The 14,166-nt window shown below is 50.6% G+C and overlaps 1 long non-coding RNA gene across 2 annotated transcripts; it reads left to right on the top strand.

Moving 5' to 3' along the window:
* The first annotated feature begins 49 nt into the window (after positions 1 to 49).
* LOC115299597 lies at positions 50 to 13,582 on the top strand. 2 transcript variants are annotated; one of them, XR_003912255.1, is made up of 3 exons: positions 50 to 169; positions 9,122 to 9,303; positions 13,318 to 13,582. It is a non-coding gene; the product is annotated as an uncharacterized LOC115299597 (long non-coding RNA). The 2 variants fall into 2 exon arrangements; XR_003912254.1 differs by lacking the exon at positions 13,318 to 13,582 and adding an exon at positions 9,991 to 10,033.
* Positions 13,583 to 14,166: the final 584 nt, after the last annotated feature.

The following is a 14,166-nucleotide window of genomic DNA, read 5'->3' as shown; positions in this document are numbered from 1 at the left end:
GGCTGCGCGCAGCTGGCAGTCCTGGGGGCGGGGGGCGGGCTCGGCCTCGGCGCGCGCGGATTGGGCTCCTGGGGTTGTGCGCGACGCCGGCGGCCGCACTCCCTCCAGCGCCCGGAGGCTGCCCCTGTTCCCGCCCACTCACCGAGAGGGAAACTGAGGCGCGCCTCAGGTAAGAGTGCAGCCTGGAAACCGGGAGCGGCGGAACTCTGGGCCGGGGCAGGAGAGGCGGGACCTTGGAATTGAACCTCCTCATTTGGGGAAGGAGCAGGTCATTCACTCGTTCGTGAACATCATGCCTCCGCTCCACGCCGCGGAACACCCACAGCAGACAGACGCGAACAACGCAAACAACGGCTCTGCCCGCACGGACTTCTCGTTCAGGGCAGGGCTGAGGCTGCGGGGAATTTGCAACCCCTGGGCCGTTGGTAATCATGGAGTTTAACGCATTACGCCTGTGATCAGCCCCCACCAAGTTTCACGCCCTGTACCAAGCGGTCAACACACTTTGCCGACCCGACCTGGGAAGGAAGAACCAACCCATTTTACAAATGAGGAGCCCAAGGCTCCAAAGTGCTGAAGTACCCCCATACCCCCTAGTGATAGAGGCGAGATTCAAGGCCAGGCCTTGTCTGCTTAGACACACCTAGATGCCAATGAGTAATCTCCGTTTGTCCACCCGCCAGCTGGGGCCTACAGGAGGGGTGAGAGTGGGTCCTTCAAGGCCTCTGTGGCCGGGGTCTCCGGGGCTCCCATGGCTTGGAAGGCCGGAGGGGGACGGGTGGAACCCCTCATCCTGGGAGCTGGAAGGTTTGTTCCCTGTAACAGTCTTCCCCAGCCTCAAGCAAAGCCTCTGGCAGAAGATGGGGGGACCCAACTCACAAGGCCTGGTGGCCCGGCCCTCCGTGCTTCCCCCACTCCAGCATGGCTGGCGTCTTTCCGCATTCGCCTGCACCCAGCTGACCTCCCTACCCCGCACCCCCGCCTTTGCCAGTGCTGTTTCCTCCTGCTGCAACATTCTTGCCCTTCACCTTTCAGGTCTTCACCCAAGAGCAGGCCCCTTCATTATTTTCCCTTTCACGCATTGTAAAATGGTACATTTTTGAGGGTGTGTGATTAACTTTTGGTCCCAGAACCGGGTCTGTCCTTGTTCGTTGCCAGGTCTGCCGAATAGCACCTAGCACCCAGTAGGTGCCGAATATGGGGCTGATGAGTGAATGAAGGAATGATCACACCGCAGAACTCCAGGCCTGGCCCCACAACACCCTAGCCAAGACGGTCAAGTCTAGATAGTGAACTGGGCATGGGTGGGGAGGAGGGGGTGAAGCAGGAATGGGGAACCGAGAGGCAGAGCGAAGCCCAGCTCGAGGTCGGCTACCCTTGAGGCCAGATGGATGGAGCATCTCAGAACAAGCAGCTCCTGGCCCCTGCCCAGGGGAGCCACACCTGGGAGCCCAGAGCGGGAAGAAACAGGTTTTTCCCAAGGAGCCAGTTCTAGATGGTACAGTCTGAGCCTTAAGTTGGCAGAGACCTCATTAGTGGTGAGGACATGGGGGGGCTCAGAACCGCAGAGCCGGGACTGGCGGATGAGTGAAAGGCAGGGACACTTTAGGGGTAAAGATTCTGAGGACAACGCCTCATGACTTAAAAGTTGAGATACCACTGGGGTCAAATCCAGCCTTTTCCTGCTGGGTAGCTTTGGAAAAGCAGCCTACCCTCTCTGTCCTTCACGTGAAAATGGGGGTGGGGGAGGGTAAGGTCACCATCACAAGGTGCTTGGTGCAGAGGAAGCAATCCTACCAGTTCACTGTTAGCGTTAGTTTTTTTTAAATGTTTATTTAGTTTTGAGAAAGGGAGAGAGCAGGCTAGTGGGGGAGGGGCGGGGGGAGGGGACAGGTCTGAAGCAGGCTCTGTGCTGAGAGCAGAGGGCCTGATGCGGGGACTGAATCCACAAACTGTGAGATGGTGACCTGAGCTGAAGCTGGACGCTCAACCCACTGAGCCACCGGGCGCTCCCAGTCTTTTTTCTTTTTTTTTAATGTTTATTCATTTTTGAGAGACTGAGAGAGACCGTGTGAACAGGGGAGGGAAACACAGAATCTCTGAGCTGTCAGCCCAGAGCCTGACATGGGGCTTGAACCCACGGACCATGAGATCATGACCTGAGCTGAAGTCAGAGGCTGAACTTACTGAGCCATCCAGGTGCCCCATGGGTGTCCCCACGCTTAACATTAGGAACAGGGTCAGACAGATGTTGGGTGAACTTGGGCTTCCCCATGTGGAATTTGGGCAAGTCACTGCACCTCTCTGAGCCTCAGGCTCCTTTTCTTTATAGGGGGTCCCATGAAACCCACCATGGGATGCTCACAGATGGGGGGCTCGTAGGGGGCCACCTGGGACCAGGCTTCCTCTTGCCCAGAGTGAGTTGTTTCAATAATAAGAACACCAGTAACAACAAATAGAAACAAGTAACAACCAGTAGCAGCAAATAGCAAGCACCACATATGCATAAGCACATTTGAACCCCATTCTACATATGGGGAAAGTGAGGCACAAAAGTCACCTGGAGGTTGTATTAAAATGTATGTTCCGACTCAGTAGGTCTGGACCTAAGGTTCTGCTTTTCTCCCAAGCCCCCAGGGGGTACTGAGATGGTGTGAACTGCGCTTGGAGAGGGGAGGGGCTGAGGCACTTGGCTAGAGGTCACACAAATGCCCCCCCCCCGCCCCGCCCCAGAGCCTGGCTTGGTCCTCACATGGTAGGCTGCCCTTAACCTTGGCTGTAACTGCCTGCCCGCCCGGGTCTTCTCCCCTACAGAGAAGAAGCAGGAAGCGTAGGTCCCCTCCCCAAGCCCATTTCCTCTGTCAGGGCCCCTACCACCTCCCTCCGTGGTGACATCTGGCCCTTAGAACCTCCCAGCCCCCAGCATCTCCCCCAGACCCCGGGGAGTCCTCTCTGTTGATGGCGTGGAGCCTAGCAGATGCTCATTAACCAGGAAGATAATTAAGGGCCAGGGATGAGTTCACCCTGGCTCCCTGGGGCTTGCCGGGACCCAGCTGGGCCTGCCCTGTGCCAGCCTGGCCCTGTGCCTGCTTCCCTGGGGGGGCCTGAGGAGGGGCCGGAACCGGGGAGAGGCTTGCTGGGGTGCAGAGAGCTTGCAGCCAGCCTTCCGGGACTCCAGCTGGGCCTCCCTGCTTAGCAGCCATCAGGCTAGGCAGGCATCTGCTCTTGAGGCCTCTTCCAGAAGGTTCCAGGCCTGAATGCAACTGGAAACTGGTTGGCCTAAGGTGGGGGGGGGGGGAAGCTTCCCAAAGGGTAAAAGGTGACCCACTAGTGAGTTCTGCAAGGGGGTTAGGTGGGGCACAGAGAAGGCATCACCTAGCTCTGAATCACACAGCAATTCTCTGGTCAAGGGAGAGAAGCGTCACCTACTGTTACAGGGCTAGAACATCCCTTGGAGGCTGGCTCAGCCCCTTATAACCAGCAGACAGCCGACCCTGGGCTCAGATCTTGCTCCATCTGACACCCTTGACCTAGAACTTAATAGCATGTTGTCTTCTGCCTCTTTATGTTTGCAGTTACCTTCTATTTGTGGCACAGATATTGGTTTTGCATTGATGGTAGTGACATACATCACTTTTTAAATACATTGCTTTTTACATCACTCTCTTCAGTGGGGGGGTGGGAGGAGTGAGTCACCTTAAAGAATGTGGTGGAAGTTAGCATAGAGCCAATACGGGAACAGGGAGGCAATGGGGATGGTGGTAGATGGTTAGATGAGGTGGGGAACCTGTGGCAACTGAACAGCTCAGGCACCCACAGTCCTCTGAGTGCAGGGCCCCAGAGAGCCCCGGACTGGAGCCAGGGTCCCCATGGGCTCCTGTGTGCCCCAGAATACTCTCACGTGCTCAGGGTTTGCATAAGGCCTGGGTCAGCTCTGGTCTTCATTCCTGGGGTCTGTGGTGTGGGTGTGATGAGGAGAACAAAGGAGGGGGGTCCACATGCCTTGCCCGAGATGCTCTCCGCCCTGGGCTGCCCTGCGTCTCCGTCTGCGGCACTCACACATGTGACCCTGGCACCTGTTAATCAGCCATTCACCAACTCATCCATCCGCCCGATGTTTACCGGGCACCTGCTATGTGCCAAGTCCTGAAATCGCTGTGAGCCAGCCAGAACTCAGGTTAGGAGCATCAGGTCCACAGAATGATGGGCTCATCGTCATCCTGATCGTGGTGTCTCCTCTCTGGTCCTTGCATGACCTGCTTATATATTTTTAAAATATTTTTTGAGTGTTTATTTGTTTTTGAGAGAAGTAAAGAGAATGCATGAGCAGGGAGGGGCAGAGAGAGAGGAAGACAGAGGATCCGAAGCAGGCTCGACCCTGTCAGTGTGCACAGCCTGACTTGGGGCTCGAATTCAGAAACGGTGAGATTGTGACCTGAGCTGAAGTTGGTGGCTTAACCGACTGAGCCACTCAGGCGCCCTGCATGACCTGCTCTTATTAAAAATTTCCATAATTTTTTTTTTTGTAATTTTTAAATGTCTCTTTGTTTATAAGAGACAGATCATGAACGGGGAAGGGGCAGAGAGTCAGGGAGACACAGAATCCAAAGCAGGCTCCAGGCTCCAAGCTGTCAGCACAGAGCCCCGCAAACCAAGAGATCGTGACCTAAGCCGAAGTCAGACCCTTAAATGAGCCACCCAGGCATTTCTAAAAATTTCCATAATTATTTTAATCACACCCAGTAGCCCATCCATCAAAAGCTAGGACCCCAACAGTGGCCAACATCTAATTCTGAGGTGCCCCCCACACTCCTACCTTAAATCCTGTCTGCATCGGTGCTTGCTTTCCTGTTTGTATGGATTTTAACATACCTACCTCCTAAAAATTAGACAGGCACACGTTCAAGATATTGTCAGTTTTGTTCCAGACCAACATAGTAAGGCAAATATTGTGATAAAGCAAGTCAGATGGATTTTTTTGGTTTCCCAGTGCTTGTAAGAGTTATGTCTACACTATACTGTAGCCTACTAAATGTGCGATATTATGTCTAAAAAACAATGCACATGCCTTAATTTAAAACTTACTGCATTGCTAAAAAACACTGGCCATCATCTGAGCTTTCAGTGAGTTAGAAACTTTTTGCTGGTGGGGTGGTCTTGCCTCACCGTTGATGGCTAGTGGCTTCTGCAGGTGGGGGTGGCTCTGATCATTCCTTAAAATAAGATGATGATGAAGTTTGTCGCATCGATAGATTCTTCCTTTCAAGGACAATTTCTCTGTAGCACAATTTCTCTGTGGCTCATTGCTAGCATTTCACTCACAGGAGAACTTCTTTCCTTTTTTTTTTTTTTAATTTTTTAATGTCTTTTATTTATTTTTGAGAGACAGAGAGAGACAGTGCGAGTACAGGAGGGTCAGAGAGGGAGACACAGAATCCGAAGCAGGCTCCAGGCTCTGAGCTAGCGGTCAGCACAGAGCCCGATGCGGGGCTCGAACCCACGAACCGTGAGATCATGACCTGAGCTGAAGTCAGAGCCACCCAGGCGCCCCTAGAACTTCTTTCCAAACTAGAGTCCACCCTCCAAACCCCGCCGCCGCTTTATGCACTAGGAGAATGGAATATTCTCGATCCTTCATTGTCATTTCAACTGTCTGCACGGCATCTTCACCAGGAGTAGATCCCATCTCAGCAAGCCACTTTCTTTGCTCCTCTGTAGGAAGGAACCCCTCATCCATTAAAGTTTTATCACAAGATGGCATCAATTCAAATATAATAATAGTGATAAAGTTTGAAACATTAGAGTGTGACTCAGAGACACAAACAGCAAATGCTGTTGGAAAAAAGGCGCCCATAGACTTGCTCAACACGGGATTGCCATGGAGTTTCAATGTGTTAAAAACACAGGGTCTGTGATGCATGGTGAAGCCAAGGGTGACAAAACTAGCCACTCGGGTGCCCCTTAAATGTTTATTTGAGAGAGAGAGAGAGAGAGAGAGAGAGAGAGAGAGAGAGCGCTAGTTGGGGAGGGCCTCAAGCGGGCTCTGTGCCGACAGCAGAGAGCCTGACAGGGGCCAGAACCTGCGAACCATGAGATCATGACCTGAACCAAAGCAGTACACTTAACTGAGCCACCCAGGCACCCCTAAAGTGTGTACTACATTCCCTCCATCAACATGTACCTTCCGTGTCCTCTCTGACACGGTATTATTCGATTTGAAAATATTTGCTGATTGAGTGAAAACTGTTTCCAGTTAAGGTCTTGTTCTGTGTTTCCTCAATCTCTAAAAATGCTGACCATCCTTTTCAACCCGAAGGACTAAAGTATCTTCACGTGCTTTCTGCTAAGGTTCTCAAGTTTTGTTTTAGACATTTGAGCTCATAATCTATCATCTTTCCCAATGGTGAATTCTAAAGGAGATCTGCCTCTAATTTCTATGAAAGATTTTTAAATGGATTTTGTTTATTGTTGGCATTTAAGTCTTTAATCTAGAGTTGAGTTTTGTCTATATGGTGTGAGGTAGGGATTGGTCCTATCTCAGGACTTTTGTAAGTGGCGGGTGTATTTGGGAAACAGTGGAACAGGACATTCGACTGGAGCTCCTGAGTGAGTGTTCTAGAAAGTGCTCACTAGATTTCTCCGATTCTGCTTTTTCCAATTCTGCTTCTCTCCTGGCCTTTCGCTTGTGAGGTCTTATGCTTCCTGTCTGTGAGCCTCAGTTCCCTCTTGAGTGCAACAGTGGATACTGCCCTCGATGGGTATGGAGATTACATGAGTTAAAGAATGCAGAACGCTCCCCACATTGCCTGGTACACAGCGTGAGAACACTGGCTGGCATTTGTTGAGCACTTACTGTGTGCCAGTTGACTTGTGAACACTCATATGTGCTGTGAACTCATTGAGCCCTTGACAACGCCTTGAAACAGATGTGTTTTTCCTTACCCTTTATGGATGAGGAAACTGAGCCTCAGTAGGGGCGAGTAAGACCCCCAAGGGCACACTGCTAACCTGCAGCAGAGGACCTGGCATTCGGGCTGTGGAACCCTCTGCCGTCACCACCACCCATCAAAGCCACTTTCCTTCCCTTCCTCTGGAGTCCAGGTCCTGGGTCTGGGGAGCAGAATGGCTGTCTCTCCAAGAGGAAGCATCTGAAGATTGAAATGGAGGAGTGGTAGGCAGTGAGGTTGACCCCCTCCAATTCTCCTGGGCCCCCTGCCTTTGACTCTGAGGCTCATGAGAGGCGGCTGGGGAAGTCCATCCATCCTTTTCCTCCACAGGCCATAGACGAGGTGAATCACGGGCCCTGATGTTCCGCAAAGTCATCCATTATTCACAGCCGCCATCTGGGCCTCCGGTGGCTTTGGGGGTCAGGCAGGAATTACCCCCAAGGCTCGGCTCTCAGAGGCTTTTATCCACAGCTGAGCCTGGGCACACAGCCCCCTTCTCTACATCTGAGAAGACGGAAACTCCAGCACCTGTCATAGGCCTGTGGCCCGCCACTAGACCAAGGGCTTGGAGCTGCATTTGAGCCCAGCTTTGTCACTTCCCAGTTAGTGATCGCTGGAGGCAATGGTCCCCCAGCCCCGCTAAGGGTATAAAGATGGAGTGATGCCTCAGGAAGTTGCAACCTCCTGCAGGAGACAGACCCCGGATGTGCTTCTAACTGGCTAACACGTCCCCCCATAGAAGCTGGTTCAAGGTGAAGATTCATGGAACGGCTACTTATGGAACACCTACTATGTGTCCCACAACCTTCTGTGGTGACCACCAGTCGTGTCCCTGCCTCCATGGCACTTACAGACAAGGGCCCCAGGAAACACGGGAAGAGGAGACCCCCGGGGTCAGTCTGCGGCCAAGCTGGGGGCCCGGGCTGGGGGCAGAGGGCTCCCAGGTCTCCCCATGAGTGCAGTGGGGGCTTAGGAACACCATCCCTGAACCTACAAAGCTCCCTCTCCCCACACCTGCCTGTTGGAAGGCTCTGCCTGAGGGGCCGGGGTAAGAGTGCAGCCCCTTGAACCACTCAGACCTGCGATTGTCTTTGGCGTGGATGTGTTTATTGGTGCATAACAAACTCCCCAACACTTAGCAGACACTCTTTTCCCTATAGGTTCTATGGGTCAGGGATTGTGGAGTGGCTCAGCTGGTTAGTTCTGGCTCCGAGCCCCTCCGGAGGTTGCAGTTAAGATGGCAGCCATAGCTGGAGTCACATGAAGGCTTCACAGGCCAGAGGACCCACATCCACGTGGCTCACTCACCTGGGTGTAGACAGGAGACCTTCGTTCCTCAAGGAGGGCCTCTCCCTAGGGCTTCCTGAGTGCCCTTGCAACATGGCGGCTAGCTTCCCCAGCCTGCGTGAGTCCAAAAAAACCTTTTTTTTTTGGTTTGTTTATTTTTGAGATAGAGACAGAGCATGAGTGGGGGAGGGACAGAGAGCGAGAGGGAGACACAGAATCAGAAGAAGACTCCAGGCTCCGAGCTGTCAGCACAAAGCCCAACATGGGGCTCGAAGTCACAAACCGTAAGATCATGACCTGAGCTGAAGTTGGATGCCCACTGACTGAGCCACTCAGGCGCCCATAAGTCCCCATGTTTTTTAAAGCATGCCAAGTAATTCTTATTTGCAGCCAGGGCTGATATCAGTGGCCTGACCTGGGGATTAAGTGACCCACCAACAGATAAAATGTAAGGAAGGAATTAAAAATGAAGGGAGATCCCTATCATTCAGTACTTCTGAAAGCATGGTCCTCAGCGTCACCTGGGAACTTGTTAGAAACGCACATTCTTGGGGCACTTGGGTGGCTCAGTCAGTTAAGTATCTTGACTCTTGATTTCAGCGCAGGTCACGAGCCCATGGTTCGTGTGTGCCGACAGCACAGAGCCTGCCTGAGATTCTCTCTCTCTCTCAAAAAAAAAAAAAAAAACAAGAAATGCACATTCTTGGGCCTCACCCAAGCCTGCTAAGTCAGAAGCCCCAAGGTGGAGCCCATCAAGCTGTTTCACCAGCTTCTCCAGGTGAGTCTGGTGCACACACGCCTGAGACCCACGGCTCATGTGCTCTCTCTCTGTCTCTCTCCCCCCTACCCTCTCTCTCTCTCTCCTTTGCTCCCTTTGATGAAACAAGTTTCCATGTTGGAGGGGACCACACGGCAAGGAACTGAATGTTGCCAACACTTATGGAGTGAGCTCAGACACAGATCCCTCCCCAGCCGAGCCTGTGAATGAGACCACAGCCCAGGTTGACAGCCCACGAGAGACCCTGAGCTGGAGGGAGCCACGCCCAGATTCCTGCCCCCCACCGCGATGGTGAGATCCTATTTGCTGTTTCAACCCGCTGAGTTATGTGGTCATTTGTTGTGCAGGAGGTAGGCAACCAGTAGGGTGGATGTTGGCAGGGTGGAAGGAAGTGCTAGAGAAATCTAGAATGTGTGTTCAAAGACCTTTGAGCAAAGTTCAGTGCGTAGACCTTGTTTGGATCCTCATTTGAACATACTGATTGGAACAGCATATTGTGATTCTTTTCATTGATATTCGGGGAAATGTGAATATCGCGGGGATCCTTGATGATAGTAAGGTATTTTTGTTCACTTTTATTAGGTATAATAATACCATGATGGTATTGTGGTTCTATTTTGAAAAAGAGGCTGTATTGGGAAACATATTGAACTATTGACAGTTGCAGGAATATGCCGTTGGAGATAAGCTTTAAAATAATCAGGTGGAGGGAGGGGTGCCTGGGTGGCTCAGAGGAAGAGCATGCGACACCGGATCTCGGGGGCGTGAGTTTGAGCCCCACCTGGGGTGTCGAGATTACCTGAATAAATAAACTTAAAAAAAATCAGGTGGAGGGGATATAGATGTCAGATGAAATGATTGGCCATGAGTTGACAGTTGTTGAAAGTTTGGAGGCTCCCTTGACTCTTCTTTGTGTCTTTGTCAATGTTTGAAATTTTCCGTAAGAGGTTTTTTTTTTTATTTTTATTTTTGAGACAGAGAGAGACATGGCATGAGCGGGGAGGGGCAGAGACAGAGGGAGACACAGAATCTGAAGCAGGCTCAGAGCTGTCAGCACAGAGCCCGACGTGGGGCTTGAACCCACAAACGTGAGATCATGACCTGAGCCGAAGTCAGAGGCTTAACGAACAGCCACCCAGGCACCCCAAGAGGTTGGTTTTTTTTTTTGATGGTGTGAGCCCAATGTGCCCATTTTACAGGCGGACGAAGCAAACCCCAGAAGCAGGCAGGAGACCTGGAGGGAGTTTGGGGTGGAGGCAGTACTTAGGTCATTGACTCTGAGGGCCTTACCCACCTGTTTTGTTCATCCTGGGAAAGGGGCTTGTGCATGGACTTGGGGATCTGTTTCCTTGCCTGAGCCTGTGTGGGGAGAGGGACCCCCCCTGCTCTCTGAACCACAAGCTTCCGGCAATCTCCGAGAACACCTGCTAGCTGACTGTTATGTCTATACCCATGAGAGGCATCTTTTAAGTGTATGAGTGTTACTGTCACTTATGTTATAGTATAGTAAGTCACAAGGGGTATAGTTTTTATATTTTAATTTAGATCTTTTTTTTTTTAAGCAAGATACTTGCTTGTGTTAAAACCAAAGGGACAAGCCAGGCTCCCTCCCTTCTGACCCCCAGTCATTTCCCAAAGACAACTATCTCATTCATTCATCCAAAAGATGTTTGTTGAGCACCTACTATGTGCCAGATACCGCATGATGTCCAATAGGAATGTGATACGAACTTCAAATGAGAGCAGTGCATGAAATTTTAACTTTTCAAGGAGCTGCATTTGAAAAAAAGGCAGAAAGAAACCTGTGATATTCGTTTTTATAATATCTTTTCTTTAGGTTCATATATCCAAACACAGGATGTGGAGCCAATATAAGAATTATCAACGAGATAGGTTTCATTGTGTTTTCAGACTGTACTAGCGTGCCGGGGCCGCGTAACCAAGTCGCCCGGGCTGGGTGGCTTCCCCAAACGAAATGTATTTGCTCACAGCTCTGGAGGCAGGAAGGCCAAGACCAAAGTGCCGGAATGACTGGCTTCTCCTGAGGCCTTTCTTCTTGGCTTGTAGACAGATGGTCTGCTTTTGGCCGAGTCCTTACATTGTGTCGTCTCTGCGCGTCCCCGTTGACTAATCTCCTCCTATAAGGACACTAGGCATATCATATTAGGGCCCTTGTGAGCTGCCTCATTTTACCTGAATCACCTCTTTAAAGGCCCTTTCTCCAAATACAATCACATTCAGAGGCGCCTGGGTGGCTTAATTGGTTAAGTGTCTGACTTCAGCTCAGGTCACCATCTCACAGTCTGTGAGTTTGAGCCCCGCATCAGGCTCTGTGCTGACAGCTCGGAACCTGAGCCTGTTTCCAATTCTGTATCTCCCTCTCTCTCTGCCCTTCTCCTGCTCATGCTCTTTTTGTCTCTTTCTCTCTCAGAAATAAATAAAAATTAAAAAAATTCAAATACAGTCACATTCTGAGGGACTGTTACGGCTTCAGTCTATGAGTTTTGGAGGGAGACACAACTGAGTCTTCAAAACCCAGTGTGTATTGACTCACATCACCTCTCCGCCCCGACTAGCCCTATTGCAGGTGCTCAGTCATCACATGTGCCTGCTGGTGACCCCCCGGGAAAGCGCCGTTCTGGCTCGGGGGGTCACAGTGGCAAACACGGCAGACACACACCCGTGCCTTCATGGGGCTTCCATTCTATTGGAAGAGACAGACCACAAATAAAGGTAAAACGTATAGTATGCCATGTGTGTTTTAGGGAGAGGGATAAGAGAGAGGACACTGTGAGGGGTGGGGGTCCAGGGCTACATTATATGTCCCCTGTTCCTCCTTCCAAAAATACCCCGTGTGAACACAGGAGAGAGACAGATGGGTGGATGGACAGATTAGCTAGGTCCCGTATTTTTGGTATATATTTTTTAATTTTTTTTTTAATGTTTTATTTAATTTTGATACAGAGAGACAGAGCACGAGAGGGGGAGGGGCAGAGAGAGGAGGAGACACAGAACCGGAAGCAGACTCCAGGCTCTGAGCTGTCAGCACAGAGCCCGACGCGGGGCTCGAACTCATGAACGTGAGATCTGACCTGAGCCGAAGTCGGAGGCTTAACTGACTGAGCCACCCAGGTGCCCCAAGATGTTCTTTTTTTAACTTTTATTTATTTAAGTAGTCTCTGTACCCAACATGGGGCTCGAACCCACAACCCCGAGATCAAGAGTCTCATGCTCTTCTGACTGAGCCACCCAGGTGCCCCTAAAGTTTTTAAAATTTATTTTAGAGAGACAGACAGAGAGAGCACAAGTATGGGAGGGGCAGAGAGAGGGAGAGAGAATCCCAAGCCGTTTCCACGCTGTCAGCCCAGAACCCTACATGGGGCTCGAACTCACAAGCCATGAGATCATGACCTGAGCCGAAACCAAGAGTCAGATCCTTAATTGACTGAACCACCCAGGTGCCCCTGGTCTTTTTTTTTTTTTTTTTGAGACATAATCAACGTATTAATTTCAGGCATACAACATAATCGATATTTGCATATATTGCAAAAAGATGGCCACAAGAAGGGTCCTCAGCCTCAGTCACCACGCACAGTTACAGATTTACTTTTCTTGTGATGAGAACGTTTAGGATCCACTCTCTTAGCAACTCTCAAGTATACGGTAGAGTATCATTAACTGTGGTCGCCATGTTGTACACGACATCCCCAGGACTGAACTGATCTTAGAACTGGGAATTTGATCCTGTTGACCACCCTCCCCCATTTCTACCACCCGGCCCCACCCCCTTCCCTGGCTTCTGACCCCCAGCAATCTGTTCGGTTTCCATGATTCAGCTGTTTTAGATTCCACATGTAAATGAGATCCTACAACATTTAACTTTCTGTCTGATTTCCTTTAGCATGAAGCCCTCAAAGTTCCATCCACATTGTTGAAAATGGCAGCATTTGCTTCTTTTTTGCGGCCGAATAGGACCCCACTGTACACGTATCCACCACGTTTGGTTTGTTTGTTCATCCATCAGTGCCCTCTTAGGTCGTCTGCAGTCTTGGCTGTTGGAAATAATGCTGCAGTAACTCCCTATCTTTTTGAGACAGTGATTCCATTTCCTTTGGATCTATATCCAGAAATGGAATTACTGGATCATATGGGAGTCCTATTTTTATTTTTATTTTTGGGAAACTTCCGTCCTGTTTTCCACCAGCGGCAGCACCATTGTACATTCCCACCAGCAGTGCGCAAGGGTTCCGTTTTCTCCACATCTTTGCCAACACTGGCTTCCTGTGGCTGTTGTTGTTTTTTCAGTGGCCCACGTACAGGCCTGAGGGGACCCCTCATCTTGATTTTGACTTGCTTTTCCCTGATGACTCGTGACGCTGAGCTTCGCCTCCCTTACCTCGTATGCATACTTGGCAAGTACGTTCGCATGCTTGGCCAGCTGTACTTCTTTCTTGAAAAAAATGTCTATTCAGACCTCCTGCCCACTTTTAAATGAGATTTCTGTTTTGTGCTGTTGGGTTGCATGAATGAGCTATCCCTGTTTTTAAAAGACAGATGGTAATCTTCCACACATGCTGTTCTGTGCTCTTCTTACTTGAAAATACGTCTCAAAGCTCACTTCCCATCATCACACATGGACGTGCCTTATTCTCCTTGATTTCTTGATTTTAAAGAATAATTTGAAACACATAAAAGCAATGGACTGCCGATCCAGAGTGACAGAACCTGGCGGTTTCTGAGCGCTGACTGCCCCGTGCGTCCGTCACCTCTTCCGATGGTCCCCACAACCCCACGAGCTGGTGCTGTCCCCAAAACACAATTCAAGTTCATGACCAGCTTTTGTAAACAGGTGGAAAATAAGAACTACTCACTTCAGGGAAACGTCGAGTCCTGGACTGCATTACTACCGGATGGTAGGGTCCCAGAGACTCCCTGTCCAGGATAATTAAATACTAATGGATAGTGTTATTATATTTCATTAATACGGGGTCATTATAATAGAGCAGCATAGCAGCAAGAATCTAATATAATCCAGGGGAGCTGAGAAGTTACCCTGCAGGGACTGAGCCCCCCTGCTTGGGGACAGGGCTGTGGAGGGGATACCGGAGCACAAGGGTCCAGACGGGACTCTGCCCCCTTGGATGTCACTCCAGG

This window comes from Suricata suricatta, chromosome 8 (genome assembly GCF_006229205.1).
Source record: "Suricata suricatta isolate VVHF042 chromosome 8, meerkat_22Aug2017_6uvM2_HiC, whole genome shotgun sequence".
NCBI lineage: Eukaryota > Metazoa > Chordata > Mammalia > Carnivora > Herpestidae > Suricata > Suricata suricatta.
Note: the sequence above shows the minus strand (reverse complement) of the source record. Positions and strands in the feature narration are given on the sequence as shown.